Genomic DNA, 17,197 nt, shown 5'->3' on the forward strand with positions numbered 1-17,197 from the left:
TGGATCCAAGACGGTGCCCCTGCACATCGTCTCATCGCTGTCCGAGATCGACTCAGAGAACTCTTTGGAGATCGAGTCGTTGCCCTAAACCATGAGGTAGAATGGCCTCCAAGATCGCCCGATCTCAGGCCCTGTGATTATTTCCTTTGGGGACATTTAAAAAAGCAAGGTGTTTGCAACTCCTCCCCAAGATCTTGAGGATTTGCAGGGCCGAATTCGACATGAAGTGGATGCTTTGCGAAATGACCCGGCTATGGTGAGACGAGCTTTCCAGGACATGGTCCGTCGCTGCAGGCTTTGTGTGCAAAGGGGAGGAGGACATGTTGAAGGTGTGGGTGCATGATAGGTAAGAGTGAGAATTTAACCTTCTAATCATCATTTCAACAAATGACTTGATTTGTCATTGTAAAAAAAAATCACTCTTATGAACTTGAGTCTGCAAACCATCAGTTATTTATGTCACCCATTTTACCAAAACTTGCAAAAAATGGAATATGTACCTGTTGTCTTTCAGATCAATTTATTTGGTCATTCGTGGCATCAGTGGTGAAAGTAAGGTATCAATCAAAAGCTGAGAAGTTCCTCTTTCAGGTTCATGTAAATTAAAATTATCAAATTAAGTAAGCTTTGAATATCAACTCTCTAAATTTGGATTACCTTTTTTTTGATACGCACTGTATATTCCCTTTGTAAGTTCATGCAATTCCCCTTTTTGTCACATATAGCAGCACTATATTTCCCTTAGTAAGTACATGCAATTCCCCTTTTCGTCACATATAGCAGCACTATATTCCCCTTTGTATATATGCAATTCCCCTTTTTCGTCATATACATCACCACTATATATATATTCCCCTTTGTGTACATGCAATACCTCTTTTTGTCACATGTAGCACCACTATATTCCCCTTTGGAAGTACACGCAATACCCGTTTTTGTCAAACATAACACCACTATATAGGGGATTATTTTTAAGAGTATTAATAAGAGCTTTCCGAAAGGAATACTGTGATATTCACAGAGGAAAGGGATTATTTCTCCCATATTCAAAAATGGTGAAAGAGAAAACCTACAAAATTTGCGGTCAATAACGTTGCTCAATATCGATTATAAGTTGATTACAACAGTACTCGCTAATGGATTACAGAAAGTCCTGCATAAATTGATTGACGAAGATCAGGAGGGATATTAGACGTGGTTTTGATGTAGCAAGGCTCATTCAGGATGTAATTGATATTTTCAAATACAACATAATTAAAGCTACTTTCGTAGAATTAAGCCGTGTGTCATGGGACAATAGATACGTACGTCATGTATTGAACTGTGTGGACATCACAATCGCAAGCCGGTCCCGATTTCAAAAGCTGAACAAATTTTTCGGAAATATATTTAGTCGTGTTATACGCAACCTGCCGAAAGGTGTCTATTTTTGTTGATTTTCACAAAGCGTTTGACACGCTAGAGTGGAATTTTATTTTAAATTGTTTAAGAGCTTATGGTTTTAAAACTGGATTTAGGAAATCGATAGCTATATTATATATATTCAACAACGTCATTTTGAATGGATGGCTAACATATTATCGTCTGTTGAGAGCCATACGGGCGTTATTATATTTTAAAGGTGTTTCGTTCGGAGCCAGAAGGGCGCTATTGCTGTACAAAGTCAATAGCAATAGCGCCCTTCTGGTTTCCAACGGAACATCTTTGATCTGCAATAGCGCCCTTCTGGTCCTCCGCCGACGATATATTCCCATCAAGAGGCGTTACTCGTTAGACAAGGATATCCATTACCGGCACCTTTGTTTATTTTGGCAATAGAAAAAATAGCCCTTAAAGTGAGAGATACAGAAAAAAAAAGTTTGGGGAAAATCGGACAGGTAATAAAAAAAAGTTATGACTTTTAAATGATTTGAAAAAAATGGGCAAATCAGTGAAAACTTTTAGACATGTTGCCAATTTGATGACGTCGTGGGTGCACTAATTACCATAATTTTGTTTATATTTATAGTGCAAAATGCATCATTTCTACAGTACGTAAGCTACAAAGTTTGTATTGATGTAAACATGCATATAGGGGATCTACCTATCTATCATCATGGAGCTTTAGCTCCATGATTTAAACACTCATAAATTTCTTATTAGTTGTCCGATTTTTCTCAACTTTTTTTTTGTTCTGATCTTCTAATATTTCTGATCCTGTTGAAAAAATATTTTTGGGTAGACTCTTCTTTTTAAAATATGTGTTGCTAAAAACGGTGCCAATGAGTGATCATGATTTGGGGGGGGGGAGGGGTGACCAGTGAGAATGCAAGATTCTAACCTGCATGTATTATTTTTCATAGATGGTTTGGGCAGTGGATTACCGTGATTCATAGCATGGCGGTAAGGAGTTTAAATACTGAGCAACGTAATGTAGCCTACAGCGCAAGCTGGGGGATGATCATGGGGTGGCATGGGCGTACCCCCGCCCCCCCCCCCCCAGTTTGGGATGGTGTTCAGTCAGGGGAAAGTGAGTTTAAGTTCTGAAAAGGGTTAAAGACCGCCCCCGACAAAAAAGTCTTCACGACTTATTGCATATTAAAAGGATCATGATTATTTTAAAAAATTGAAGTTTTGGGGCTATATTTAAGTTTTTTTTGTTTTTTAATTTACAATCAATAAGGTAGTGGATGCCCATTCATTTTAAGACTAATTACGGCAATGGGATGTTGATTACAAACTCATTATGCGCCTACATTCTTGAAGTAGGTATACCAATTTAAGGCATAACACATTTATAGGCATATAAACTAATCCACCCACACTCTTCTCCGCTCATTTCACGTTGTTGTTGTGCACCCCCCCCCCCCAACACACACTCAAATAAACACAATATGAGATTGTGGTCATTGCCCACTAGGCGTTTGATAAATAAAAATTCAATTCATCTCATTTCCCTCATTCCCTCAAACGCATGCCCATAGTTACACCAAACCAAGCAATAGGCCAACCACCTCGCACACCCCTATACGCATGTATAAACACCCCAAACAAAAAGAACACTTACATAAACACGTATAACATACATACACAAACACTTTTTCAATATATTTACAGACTAATATATGTATCCCCACACGCCACACACACACACATATTAAAAACAAACATACACCAATACCTGTACATGAATAATAGTAAAGTCTGTTTTGACAGTGGGATTTAGATAATAAGCTTGAAGCTTACAAAATTTGTGGTGAGAGCCCCCTCCCCTGTCCCCGCCTGAAAATGAAATAAAAAAATAATAAAGGTGTACGCACGGCAGCCACGTTTATTGTGCCACCAAGAGGGGGGATACCTGGAAGAGTAACTTTGTCTTCATATGGAAGAATCATTTCACCCTGAAACACAATGTCGTGCGTTTCTAAAACACTCTAAGTCTTACTCTCTTACAGTAACTGCAGGCAGTGTTATTGAGAAGTCTGCATGATTATTACCCCCCCCCCTGCAGACAAATGAAGAAAAAGACTGCGTCCAAGATTAAAGACAAAAACTTACACCAACAAATGTCATACGAGGACAGAAGTGCATCTGATTAAGTGAATTTTAATGAAACAAGTAATCTATCACAATGTGAAAACATCCATTCATACACAATGTAAAAAGACAATTCACAATGAAGTTGAAGCATGAACTGCTCCAAACCTGGGTTATCCACAAAGTACTTATAAACACCAAACATGCAAAGGAACAATTGAAATGTCACATTTCATGAACTACGACCTCTTGTACATGTCCAACTCACAGTACTAAATACATACAGATTACTACAGATACTACAAATCTCAGTTCTTGAAAAATTTCCTTTCAATTTCTCATAATTTCTAGACATGCAGTGCCATATGTGACATAAGGGGAAGCATTGTATTGATGCTATGAACGACAAGGAGCGCTTCATTTATCTATAATTATGAGCAATTTTTTTTGTATTAATAATTAATAATAAAATAAAAATTAATAATTAATTAATAATTGTTATATTTATACCAAATGTATATCTTAAACCAAGACAAATGGTTAATTTATGTAACACACTGCATATTATGGCAATGGAAAAACTTGTTGAACCTTTTTTATGAATTGTTAATAAGTTTCCTACTTCATACTTGAACAATAAACACACAAACGTATATTATGCAATGGGTATACAATACTATGAAAAGGAGCAATGCATGTAATAACATCCAGCAAAATTCTTCAACGTTCGTCATGAATTTTGATATTTGTCCTGTTTTGTATAAAAAATAAACACAGCAATCGATATTATGCAGGTAAAATTTGTTTCTCAGTTTTTTAGGTGAATTTTTCGATAAACTAGTACGGCGAAAGAGAAGGGGGTGGTGCTGACAAGGGAAGGATATGCCATGAATTTCTTCTTCTCGTGTCCAATTCCACAAATACATGAACTACAATGTAGCTGTTACACATCTAGAGCAAGTGAAACATAAGACAAGCACTTATCAAATAAATGATATCCATTCCAGTACATTTCACATTACACTTGATCTCCTGAGCAGAAGTCAACTGAATTGAATAAAAAAAAAACATACTCCAGCCATGCTTACACTTACAAAAATGACGTACCTGTGCTATCATGTATATTTTTATGCATATATACACTGATTGTCTGCCAAGTATACCTGCTTTGTCCCCAGCACCAACATCATTAAAAAAAGAAGTAAACCCCCAAAACATTAGGGGAGGCTTTAGAAGGCATTTGCTCAGGTAGGCAATAAGTCAGATTTAATTTTATACAGCCTTTTTAATAAGGCTGCTGAGAGTTAGGTGAATCAACAATGAAATACTTAATTCCAATTATTTGCAATTAAAGCTGCCTTCACAAACAAAAAATCATCTATCTTACTAGACTAATGATTACATCTCCGAGTTTGAACTAGAATCAGCTAGGCATGACATTACTAGCACAACATATATTTGTATTTATATATTGTACAGTGGGTAAAATGCTCTAGTTAGAGTGAGGCTGAGAAGCTAAATTTTATCTGAATGCTGGATGCTGAATCTGGTGGTGTAATTTTTTACAATCAATTGTGCATTTTTTTTGTGCATAATTAGGAAATGAATTATTCATAATGCGTATTTTATGCATTTGGGGGATATTTTCATAACTTCAGCCTAAACAAGTACAAAATTACATGAAAACTGTGTAATAATGAAGATTAATGTTTCCCAAATGTGAAATAAATCAATTCTTATCTATTTTTATGAGTACAGCAGATTTGCATAAAGTATTAATGTATGTAAATGTACACAAATATATGCAGCTATAGCCTTTTTAATGACATGCGCATACCAATTCAGTACTGCCAACCTAAAAGCGCATTCTTGTCTTTTACATTTGGATAAAGGGTCCCAAACTCATTAGATGTCAATAATTATTCAGATCATAAAAATATCAATCTCATTCCACCTGTCGACCTGAAACCTTTTATTATTCAATTATTTTCAATAGAAAACATACATACATTTTCACAAGTGTTTCATTCCTGCACCAAAAGCATTCGTTCTGGTAAATGAGGGACATAGACAATTCATTGGACAATTAAATGTTTTCTATGAAGACAGGTGCAATGCAGTATGGCATGATGGTGCTATGCATTCATAGACATCTATAGATCTTAGTACCCCCTAAAGAAGCGAAAGAGGATAGAAAAGTACGGAATACGTTTTTTTGTTGGCATGTCTGCTAATTGGCCCATAATACCCCTTAGGTAGGTCTGATAAGGACAAATGTGGTATCAAAATCAGGGAGTAAGATTTAAGGGGAGTGAGAGCGATTGCTCTCCCAAGCTCCCCTTAAATGCTTTTTGGGGAGTGATTTACAGAGCCCTTTTAACCCCAATCTTTCTACGTGAAGAACAAATTTAGCTCCCCTAAAAATTCTCCTTGAGAGCCTCTAGGAGAGCTATTTATAGCTCCCCTGTAAATTTTAAAAATCAGTCCCTGCAAAATGTGTGCAAGACAAGACTGCAAGGGAAAAAGTCATAAAGCGAGAATCTGAAATTGGTAGCGGTCGCGATGCAATCGCCAAAACTATGGAGGAGGGCAGTTAGGGATAAATGATAAGAGCCCCAGGGGGCCTGGTGCTCACCTGATGTCATGCAATTGTCATATGTAATTGCAAATTAGTAATTACCACATGCTTCAATTGAGCAACTTTCAATCCTATGCCTCTAGTAGTATTTTATCAATAAATTTGATTGAGAGATCCTCTGACTTGCCTACCAAATGGTCACCCCTGAACAAACTGTTGCCCTGTGGGCCCTATGTACTCTTAATCCTGCCAGCAAATCTGACATCAACTACCTCTGCCCCTGCAATTGCCTGAATCACATTTTAAAAATATGTTTGCATGCATTATTTTATTTAAAATCCTCGATCATGAGAGGGTACTCCTCCAATGCTCCACCCACTTGATTGTAAGGGACCCTAACACAATTCATCAAAGTACCATAAAATAATTGATAACAAGCATGACCCCACAGCTAATATTTAGGTGATTAATCACTATCCGCATGCTCTGTTGCCCATGAGGCGACAGTTTTTGCAGGGACGAGCATCTGTGCAGTTATAAGCCTTCGGCTCAGGTGAGCTCATATAGAAAGACTTCACTAATTGGATTGTTGAAAACACTCAAAAGGGATTTATGAAGACTGTAAGTTTATTTTATTCTAAGCACAATCCGGAATCTATCCTAAAAGATGCGTGTTACTGTTACCATAAATGTCCCGATTAACCTGTTAGCCCATCACCTCATTATCTTATCCCAATTCGTTTGACTCTTTCCTCTGTCAGTCGTTCGGTCTTCCGCACCTCGTTCATGACCTTGGTTGCTATGGTCCTTACATCATGTCTGAAGGCTGGAAATCTCATTTTGAATTTTCTAATTTCTGCTCTTGCTGTTGAAATCAAAGTGACATTGAAGTTATTGCAATTACTATCAATAAAGATAGATATAGCACAGATTGCCATAAATTTAAAATAAGTTAACAGGTGAGAAGCACCTGATCTAAAAAACTCCCCGATATCAGGGAGATTCAGTGAGGTCTAACTCGATTCTCTCAAGTTGTTAGATGCACCAACACGTTATAAAAGTATGCATGGTATTTACATGAGAAAAAGAATGATACGAACACCCGTGGAAACCTCTTCTCTGAATGATGCATACGACTTAGCAAAATAGACTACTAGCAGTATGACAAATCCTCAGGGAATACTTTTTGCCCCTTTTTCCGCTTTTCCACTTTTGCTGATCCTTTCTATGTGTAAAAAGTCACATAACAAAAGGAAGCATCTGTACTCTATGAGGCATTCATAATTCAGTCTCATTTATCCTTAACCAGTCTTATGTATCTGGTATTCCCCTTTTGAAATACCGGAGTACTCGGTGAAAAAACAAATACCGCTTCAGACTACAAAATGACCTATAAGTTGTAATGAGAATATTTACAGAAAAAAAAGCCAAAACAGACAAGGTCAGGGGAAACTCAATATTTTTAATGTATTATTATCCTGAATGGTCAGTATGACAGATGGCCCAAAAACATAACAGTGTGGCAGAGGCAAAAAAAAAGACAAGGGTCACATTCAAACTGCATTTGTCTAGTAATTATATTTCAAACCTGAAAATTACATGATCAGTGTTTTCAAACACCTAGTAGTTTGTCAATGTTTGTGTAGATCATATGTGACCGCGTATCTCAAAACCAACAAAAAGTTGCACAAACCGATTTTACACAAGGACCAAAAATATAGGACCAAAATGTGTCAATTTATTTTTCTACATATTTTCTGAAAGAGCAATTCTTCTTGGATCATAAAACAAACAGGAAATATGTCTTTACTGCAGTTTTTCTAGCACACTTTGTCTTTAGGGGGTAGAGTTCCCTTTTCATTCTTGAAATTCTTTTATACCCTCTTCACTTTCAAACTCTAGATAACTTTTAAAAGGATGATGCTATTGCATCGAAAGTTGAGAATAAGCATAACTAGACTGTTTGTAATGAGTGTGTCAAATTTCAGCTTAATTTAATAATACCTTCACAGTGATTGCTGTGGAGATTTGTATTCTGCTTTTTGTCCCATGCACCGCACGGAGCGCCCCTGGTTGAGATTCTGCATTTGAATAGACCCCAAACTTCAAAGCCCCTTTTCTAAGTAAATATTTTTTTAGAATGGGTACTTTCTTTTCATTATTTTGAGGGGTATGATGGTTGTTTTGAGATGCAGGGTCACATATTTAAAATATAGCAGATAGTCAAACTTACATGGAAGTTTTGTTTGAGTTGATGTGAAGTATTCTTTGAAGAACTCTTTTAGTTGAGCCGTTTCCCCAGACTCCCATCTCGTGTACCTCCGTTCTAAAATGTTGAGAGAATAATTATAGACAATGAAGAATATTCATAGACTATTGTTTTTTGGAATATCAAGATAACTTCAAAATAGAAAGCATGGGATTAGAAGTCATGTTTCAGGAGAATGTGTATCACGAACTCTATTTTGGCGAATGGGGAATTATTAATGGTCTTTCACACAATCAGAGGCTCGATTACCTCAAGAATTGGTGTGTTTAAGGTGCTACATTCCTGGTAAGTTAATTCCCATTACATCAATTCAATGACAAGAAATAAAATCTGCATGTGAATAATTGCCAGTTAGGGCTCCCAGCATTTCAAAAAGACGATCTGTGATGAAGTCTTAAAAATTCAATAATAGTTATTTCAACCTCATTTCCAGCTATAAATGTTTTCTATATGTTGAAGTTAACTATTTGCAGTACAAAAGACTTGTACTGCAGTCAAAGAGATTACACTATCAAAGGGTCATAGCATTTTATCCTATAAATGTTATTTTGATATTTTTGATATTTTGGGCCAATTATAAATTTCCCTGACATTTCTTTGATGTCAGTCTAGCAGGGACAAAGAAAACTGTTACAGCAAGTTGTACCAAATAAATATATAATCAACAATTTCATAAAAGGACAGAGAGAATCCTGATTAAGACTGGACACTGCAGGGAGACCTGTAATAAACAAGACATACAGAAATTCATACATCCATGTTTATTCATTGCAAATTAAACTGTATTAAAGATCAATGTCTCTAAAACATATTTTTTCTTTAGCACAAGGAGGAATAAACTAGTAAACAATTAGTTACACTATTGATATACAGGGATTGTTTTAATATGCAGTACCTCTTGATGAATCTTCCTGACGATTGAGGGGTACCAGGGTAGGATTTTTCCTAGGAGGACAAAGAGGTCCAGGGGCTGATACACCACCAGATGATCCAGCTGAAATAAACAATACAGAAACAGAAAGTTATATTTTCACATTGCAGGTAATTCACTTAATGCCATTTATAACAGATTCTGACTGAGACTTATAAATCATAAAAACATATTTATTCCAAAAAAATGTAAAAAACAAACTTAGGTATATTATGATGACGATGTTAGAATATCAATTGCTAGTACCTTGATACTTCTCATACCAAAATGAAATTTACTGAATGTGCAGGAGGTTCTAAAAAGTGAATATTTTAAGATGATTATGTTTAATTGAAGTGAAAAAAAAACATATAGTACCTCCATCATTACATCATGATGAATTTTGAGGATCAAGGCGTTCCTTAGTGGGACTCTGCGGGACTCTAGGAGGAGAAAGAGGTCCAAGGGTTGGTACACCAACAGATGATCCAGCTGAAATGACCAATACAGAAACACAGAGCTACAAATGAGACATGACAATCATATAGACAGATTTTTCTAGCATTTTTCTAGTAATAGGATGAGGATGGCAGAATATTAACCCTAATCCTATTGGGATATTTCAATCACTTCAGTCCATCGTTGATCGCGCAAGTGCGCCGAAATTTGGCATGATCAGTGATACTTGGTTACCCTTATGTCCAAGTTTTATGAACTAGGTCCATATACTTCCAAGTTATGATGAAATTTCAAAAAAATTTGTGCATATTCTAAGTTTGTTGACCCTAAATGACCTATGACCTTGATCACGTGACCTGGAAACTCACGCAGGATGATCAGTGATACTTGGTTACCCTTATGTCCAAGTTTCATGAACTTGGTCCATATACTTCCTAAGTTATAATGACATTTCAAAACCTAAACCTTGGTTAAGATTTCATTGTTGACGCCGTCGCCGCCGTCGGAAAAGCGGCGCCTATAGTCTCGCTCTGCTATGCAGGCGAGACAATATACAGATCTATTTTATATGTAGCAAAATACCTTGGTGTTTATGTGACTGTATGTGATTATAGTCAGGATATAAATTAAATGGAGTGCAGATGGAAGCACAAGCAACCCTTCAAAGTATTCCTAATATTGATTTCGGATGAGATGCTGTTTTATTTTTGTTTACATTTCTTTTCATTTTGATGTCCCCTTGTATTACAAAAATATATAAGCGTTATTGAACAAAAATGTATATTTGCATATTTCGCTAGCGACAAAAAAAAGTGCACCTGCACCATAGCGCTGTGTATGCACTAACATCAACATGCGTGTACTATGAATGGCCTCCCACCTATACGCGAATGCGCTGTTTTCGTCTTTCGCTGTGTATGCACTAACATCAACGTGCATGTACTATTGATGGCCTTCCGCCTTCCCTACGAATGCGCTGTTTTCGTGTAGCTTGCAAGGGTAAATTTTGGTGGTTTTTCCGACGCAAGAATACTAGCTAACTTCAGTGCGAAGTATATATGCTTTTCTAGCTATGGACAATTATGCCTGAGCTGAGAACTGAAGTTTACCGCTTTTCTGAAGCGCGCATTTCCGACTTTCGGATCTCGATCCGGGAAGGAAAAAAAATGTGGAAAATGTAGATTGGTGTTTGAGGGAAAAAATTGGAATTCCGCGTAAAATCGAAGATTTCACAGCCCATAACCCAATAAAAAAGATAAAATTCACATAGCATAAATGATGTAGGAGGTTACAATTTATAATTCACATTTTGAAAACCTTATTTTTTACAATTTTGGGGGAAAAATTAGCTAATTAGCATATAAAAGGTCCAAGATTGTAAAACGTCAAATTTTTGGATAGCTTATTAACTCGGCATTCCACAAATATATGGTTTATTAGGGTTTTGAACATCATAAGTGATTGTTTTGGGCCATGCTTCCACCCCCTCCATTTTGGCAATTAATACCATACTTGGTACCTTAAGCTTTTAACTCATGTGAGCTACAATGTGATAGTGAGAACTGAGCAAAACATGTGGGATAATATATTACTTCCGGATATGTAAGATTGGGTCTGCTATGAAACCTACCATAGTTTCTTTCCTTTCCAGGTGAATTCATATCTGAAGACACTTGTTCACAGGTGAATTTCCAGGTGAATTCACATCTGGAGACATTTGTTCTTCCCTTCTTTCAAGTTCTTCTGTAACCAGATGCCCTTCATATTCAGCTATAAATTCACTTCTTGTAATATCCCTTGTAGCAACTACACCACGACCTGATGATGAGAAATGTTAATTCCAAAAGATTAAATATGACTTTATTAATAAGAGTTTGATGCCTTTTGATCGATTTATAGGCAAGCATTAAGATAATGGGGATGGGCGCGGGTAAGGTTCCTGAAATGGGTCATTCCATGCCAATTCATCCAATAAAAGTGCCATTTTGGACCTTACCCTCTCAGAATTTGTTCAAATTCGACACACATAAAATTTAACATTTGCTTTCCATGAAACGAAAAAAAATTAGTGTAAACGGCCCATCGGTTTTTGAGCCCTGGCACGCCCTTTTTGTTTTGTTTTGGCAAAAAGGGGAGTGACCTTCAACTTTCAACGGCACATTGCGCCTGAACCGGTTGACCAATTTTTATTTTAAATGATATTTACAAATTTACTGTTGGCCCTACATATTGATATTGGTGTTGGTAATGTGTGTACAAGTCTCAATGATACATGAATACTTTCAAACTAAAGTTACATTACAATCAATTAAAATACTACATATCTCATGTTGATACTTCAAAGATCTGCAGGGTATATCTAGTATGGGACAGTAGAGCTGACTAGGAAGCACACTCATTGTTGTTTCCGTCAAAAATACAGCTTTCTTGTGAGTTGTATGTAGGCAAATTGCACCCCAATCAAAAGGGCTAAACAAATGTCTCTTTTCATAAGCAAATATACATGTAGTCTACATATATTATTCATTTTGTTTAATGTTTCCTGTAATACCTGATAAGTTGAGTTTCCCTTTTTTATTTGATTTCAATGTAATTTTAGTTTGGGAGTATTCATGTATAATGGAGACTTGTACACACATTAACACCAATATCAATATGTGGGGCCAACAGTATATTTGTAAATATAATTTAAAAGAGCTTTTTAGATGAAGAAATAAAATATCATCCTAGATCTTTACATATTATGTTGATATTATATTGACGATTAAGTTACATAAAAATCAAGTTAAAAAATTATTCGGCCGGGGGTCAAAATCAAGGTCAAAGCAAAGGTCAAGGGGTAATTTAAAGTGCTATGACCTGAATCTGAATCTGTGAAGTTCCTGATCCTCAAGTGGATATTGATGACCAATAAGAACGTTAGCGATCGAGAGAGCTCAATATTTTTATTACATTTTGGAGTTGAGTCCCACCACTTTACAATTGGCTGGAGGGACTATAGTAATTATTCCTTTCATGACAGTATCCCAAATAAACTGTAGAATACTGTCATGAAAGGAATAATTACTATAGTCCCTCCAGCCAATTGTAAAGTGGTGGAACTCAACTCCAAAATGTACTGAAAATATTGAGCTCTCTCGATCGCTAACGTTCTTATTAGTCATCAATATCCACTTGAGGATCAGGACCAGGAACTTCACAGATTCAGGCCATACCACGTTAAATTACTCAAATAATAGTTTTGATACCATTTTTTAATTCCTCTTTGAAATTTGAATTTCCTATTGAATGGTACTAGTTTCATAAAAATTGGTCGACCGGTTCAGGCGCAATGTGCCGTTGAATGTTGAAGGTCACACCCATTTTTACCAAAACAAAACAAAAAGGGCAGGCCATAGTGCAAAAACCAATGGACCATTTACATTATTTTTTTTGGGGGGGGGGTTCTTGGGATTAAGTAAATGTCAATTTTATGTATGCCAAATTTGAGCAAATTCTGAGACGGTAAGGAAACCCATTGGGTGAATCCAGATGGAATGACCCAAATGTATCTTGAGTAGATATGAAGTTACCTACCACTCATTGCTTTTCCAATTTCAATGTAGATTGCTCCAGAAAATTTATCAAAACATTTTTGCTGGAAATTGGAATCCCTCAAGTGTATTGCATAGACTTAGATCTAATTTACATAAACAACCACAATTCAAAAAGGTTTTGATTTTACTTTACTTCTGCTTTTTTTCCAATTCCAGTATTCCAGTTATTGTTTAGCTTGAGGCTGAGAATGGCTCACTCTGTAGAAATGAGCAAGGACCAAGTCCAAGGTCTACTCAAGCGTAGGTCTTGGCATTTTAAAGTTTTACTTTTATGCTTAAAAGTAACTTGATTTGTTTCAATTGGATAACTATGCAAATTTAATGTGAAAATATCCCTGGGTCAATTACCCTTTAGAACATTTATGTTTTGTCACTTATTCTAAATTATCTATCTTCTGGGGTGTAATTGTCGTTCGGGGGGGGGGGGGGGTTCCTGGGGATATTTGTCCTAGGGGTAATTACCCTTGGTGTAATTGTCTGAGCAATGCAGACGGTAATTGTTCCCTTAGAGTAGTCATCCTCTAACCATGAGTTAGCTATTAGAAATCGTCTGAAAGTTCTATCAATGAACTCAACACTTACTTGTCTAATAATCTTTTCCAGGGTTGTATTGATTTACAAATATGAATATTGAAAACCATCCATCTTCTTATGCCATACAATATATGACCCTCGTTGTTGACAATTGTTGCAATTTTGCTCTGTGGAGTGATGCGATCATTTCGTCATTCGAATTTTGATATAGCGATCTCTGTACCGCAATCCATTCGTAAATCAATGCTCTGTTTTCGATGATTTGAAGTCAACAATCTATTTATTTGTTTTATATAAATAGATTCAACAAATAATTGTGTATTTCAAGAGATTTATTGCTCCAAACATCAGATTCTAAACACAATTGTGAAAACTGCACAAATTATTGTGACCCCATCACACATTGAGCTGTCCGTAGCTAGACTAGATCTATGTTACGTAGCACCCAAGGCATACAATTTCCTAACTTAAGCCCCCTGAAGATTATTGCTCTTGCACTTTTCTCTGCAAGGAACATACAAATTGTGGAAAATGCTGATGACAGAGCTAAAGAAAATCTAACCTTTTTCCTTGTTCACCCATTTTTGTTGGATCCAGTCTGGGTCCTGGCCACAACTAATGTAGTGCTTCGCTACCTCCTCTGGCTTTCTTCTTTTCATCTGCAAAAATGAGAAGTAAATCTATTGATATTACTTAATAGCATTAAGATTATTGATCTACATTAAGTTATTTGACTACCGGTATAGATCTAACATCTAGACTAGATCTAGGGGCCTAACAGTTTAAAAGTAGATCACACTGATAAACAACTGGTTAGATCTTTTATTCCTCTTTGTCCTATTACGTTAGACTTCTATTATTCTAAAAATTGTTGTTTAGAAAATTTACTATTTAGTTTAGGTTTATCAGTGTGGTCTATTGTAATTCACTCGGATTAATACTAGTAAATCTAGACTCTAGTAACTTTTTGTCCAGTTATTGGGTGTCCGGACGGGTTGGGTGTCCGGACACTCCATTTTAACAGCCATTTGAAAAGGTTTACAATCAAATTCTTCGTTGTTTTTTAGCACAAAATGGGAAACAATATTGTGGAGATCAAATATTGATGATGAAAAGCACAATTCAACGTAGGCCTAGATCTATATATTTTGGCTTAATCCAAAGACAAAAAACAGGGCTTCAATTTTGTTAAGACAAGTGTCCGGACACCCAACCCCCCATCCTAGGACTAGTCTAGGCCCCTAGACAAAGTCTAGACCTAGGCCTATAGTTAGCCTATCTAACTTAGACTTAGAATCTATATTATAAAACTAACTAGTTTATAGCTTGGAGGGCCTGCCGCTTGGAGGAATTTTTTGCACCAATAACGGCCGCGGAGCTACATTTCATTTTCAGATCTAACAGTTAGTCCTAACTGTTAGGACTAGATCTAATGAAGAGAAGTCTCGGCAGCTTCTTCTTCTTCTTCGGTTAGTTTCCTCCAGTCTGGAGAACTGCAAATGGTGCAGAGGAGTTGTTCTACATGATGACAGGATCAGATGGGGGTAGGCCTAGTACACAGAACAGGGTTTACGTTTAGACAGTGACATTCGTACGTTTAACATGTAGATCTAGATCTAAGACTAAGTCAAATACAAAACTGAGAGAGGAGTTGTGAAAAGAGGACTGAGGAGTTGTGAAAAGCATGCACTCAACACGGCAATGAAGGCTTAGGCTAGCCAAAGAAAATTTCAATGTGTGCTCAACGTTTAAAAGAAAAGAGGAAAAATAAGGCAGACAAAATCAGAAATACAAATCGTATGGTAAGAGTGCCCAAGTCTGTGCAGTGCCCATGTCTGCGCACTCACGTAAATGCGCAATTTTCATAGAACAAAACATCAAACTGATAGTACCAATTTTCAATCTTGACCGCAGCAATCCATTTTGATACCAAAAACTACAAAAATATTTGATTAAAAATGAGTATCAGCAAGTTTCAATTTGCTACCCTGAAAATTTCAATAATTGTCAAAAAAGAAATGTCCGAAACTTCACTGCATTTGATTTGCGTGCAAAATGAGCTAGTGCGCAGACATGGGCACCAATCATTTTTGCTACACAAAGTGACAAGCCCGTCTGAAAATCGTAGAAAAACATTGTTCTTGTAAATAATTTCTTGATTTTTTTTTGTTTCCTTGATCATTAGAATATAGAGAATGGAATGACATTGATGACTCTCAAAATAATATTTTACTTTGTAATAAAATCGAGATCAAATTTTAGGTGCGCAGACTTAGACACTCCCTTCATATTAGAAATCATGACTGATAACATAGTTTTGTGTTAGCCTAGGCCTACCGCTATGCACAGTGGTCACTGACTTACCGTTATTGCGTTAAGTTGCTAGAAATATATCCAAAACTTAAAGTTCTTCTTCTTAGTGAGTACAGTCCACCATCTGTCGTAGTATTTACAGTTTCAGGAAACTTTCAAGAAACTTTCCACTCACTGGCGGAAGGCGTCGTGTTCGGTCGGCTGCACTGGTTTTAGGCGCGACGCAGCTCCTCGACCTAATCACCTGCACCGGCCGCGCTGCGCCGGGGCAGCCGGGCCAGGCCGGCCGCCTAGTGCAGCTCCCATATGCTAGGCCGTGCTAGGCGCTGCCGAGGCCTGCGCGCTCGGTAATTTGTGCTTTTCGCTGTTCTCGTGCACACTACATGTTCACGTTGCAAACGCTTATCATTGTAACAGCGAAATCTTCGTAGAAGATATAAAAGTAAAATATATAGAGATTTTCGAAAAAGGAGGGGCACTATTAGGATTAAAAGCATTCATGTTTTGTACAGTTTATATATTGTGGTGTAGTTTTGGGATAACGTAGGTGGTGGATTGAGTTACATTTTCATTGACAGATAATGTTGATATATACCCCATTTTACAAAGATTGTCAGCATATACATCAATTCGCCTTAGCAACCAGTTTTCCTCCAAACGGTATATACACACAGTTTTGTGCATGATTGTAATGTCAGAGTACTGCTGGGTACGTAGATTTGGCCCAAAGTTCGTAGGAAGTAAAAAGGAATACTGCCCTCTGCTGGAATAGATTTTAAGCATTGTTTTGAACCCCCGTCATTGAGAATTTTAGCTTTAAAACGTAAGGGCGAATCCAAATATTCCCCTTTGGGTCGAGTTCGCCCTTCCGTTGATTATTAACCCTAAAGCTTCTCCTTAAGTAGGATTTAGATACATATATATATATATATGTATATATATATATATATATATATATATATATATATATATATATAGCTGGGCTGCCATTTTAAATTCTAAAGCTATCAATGAAAATCCAG

At 36.7% G+C, this 17,197-nt stretch overlaps 1 protein-coding gene and 1 long non-coding RNA gene across 2 annotated transcripts in view; both read right to left on the minus strand.

The window, feature by feature from the left end:
- The window catches only part of LOC121415410 (neuroblastoma-amplified sequence-like), an 81,286-nt gene that overhangs the window by 13,941 nt on the left and 50,148 nt on the right, over positions 1 to 17,197 (minus strand). The window lies entirely within an intron of this gene.
- On the minus strand, positions 5,894 to 9,761 carry LOC121415958. Its single transcript, XR_005970076.1, has 4 exons — positions 9,652 to 9,761; positions 9,259 to 9,357; positions 8,328 to 8,420; positions 5,894 to 6,959 (listed from the first exon to the last, which is right to left on the minus strand). It is a non-coding gene; the product is annotated as an uncharacterized LOC121415958 (long non-coding RNA).

The sequence above is a fragment of the Lytechinus variegatus genome, chromosome 5 (assembly GCF_018143015.1).
Source record: "Lytechinus variegatus isolate NC3 chromosome 5, Lvar_3.0, whole genome shotgun sequence".
NCBI lineage: Eukaryota > Metazoa > Echinodermata > Echinoidea > Temnopleuroida > Toxopneustidae > Lytechinus > Lytechinus variegatus.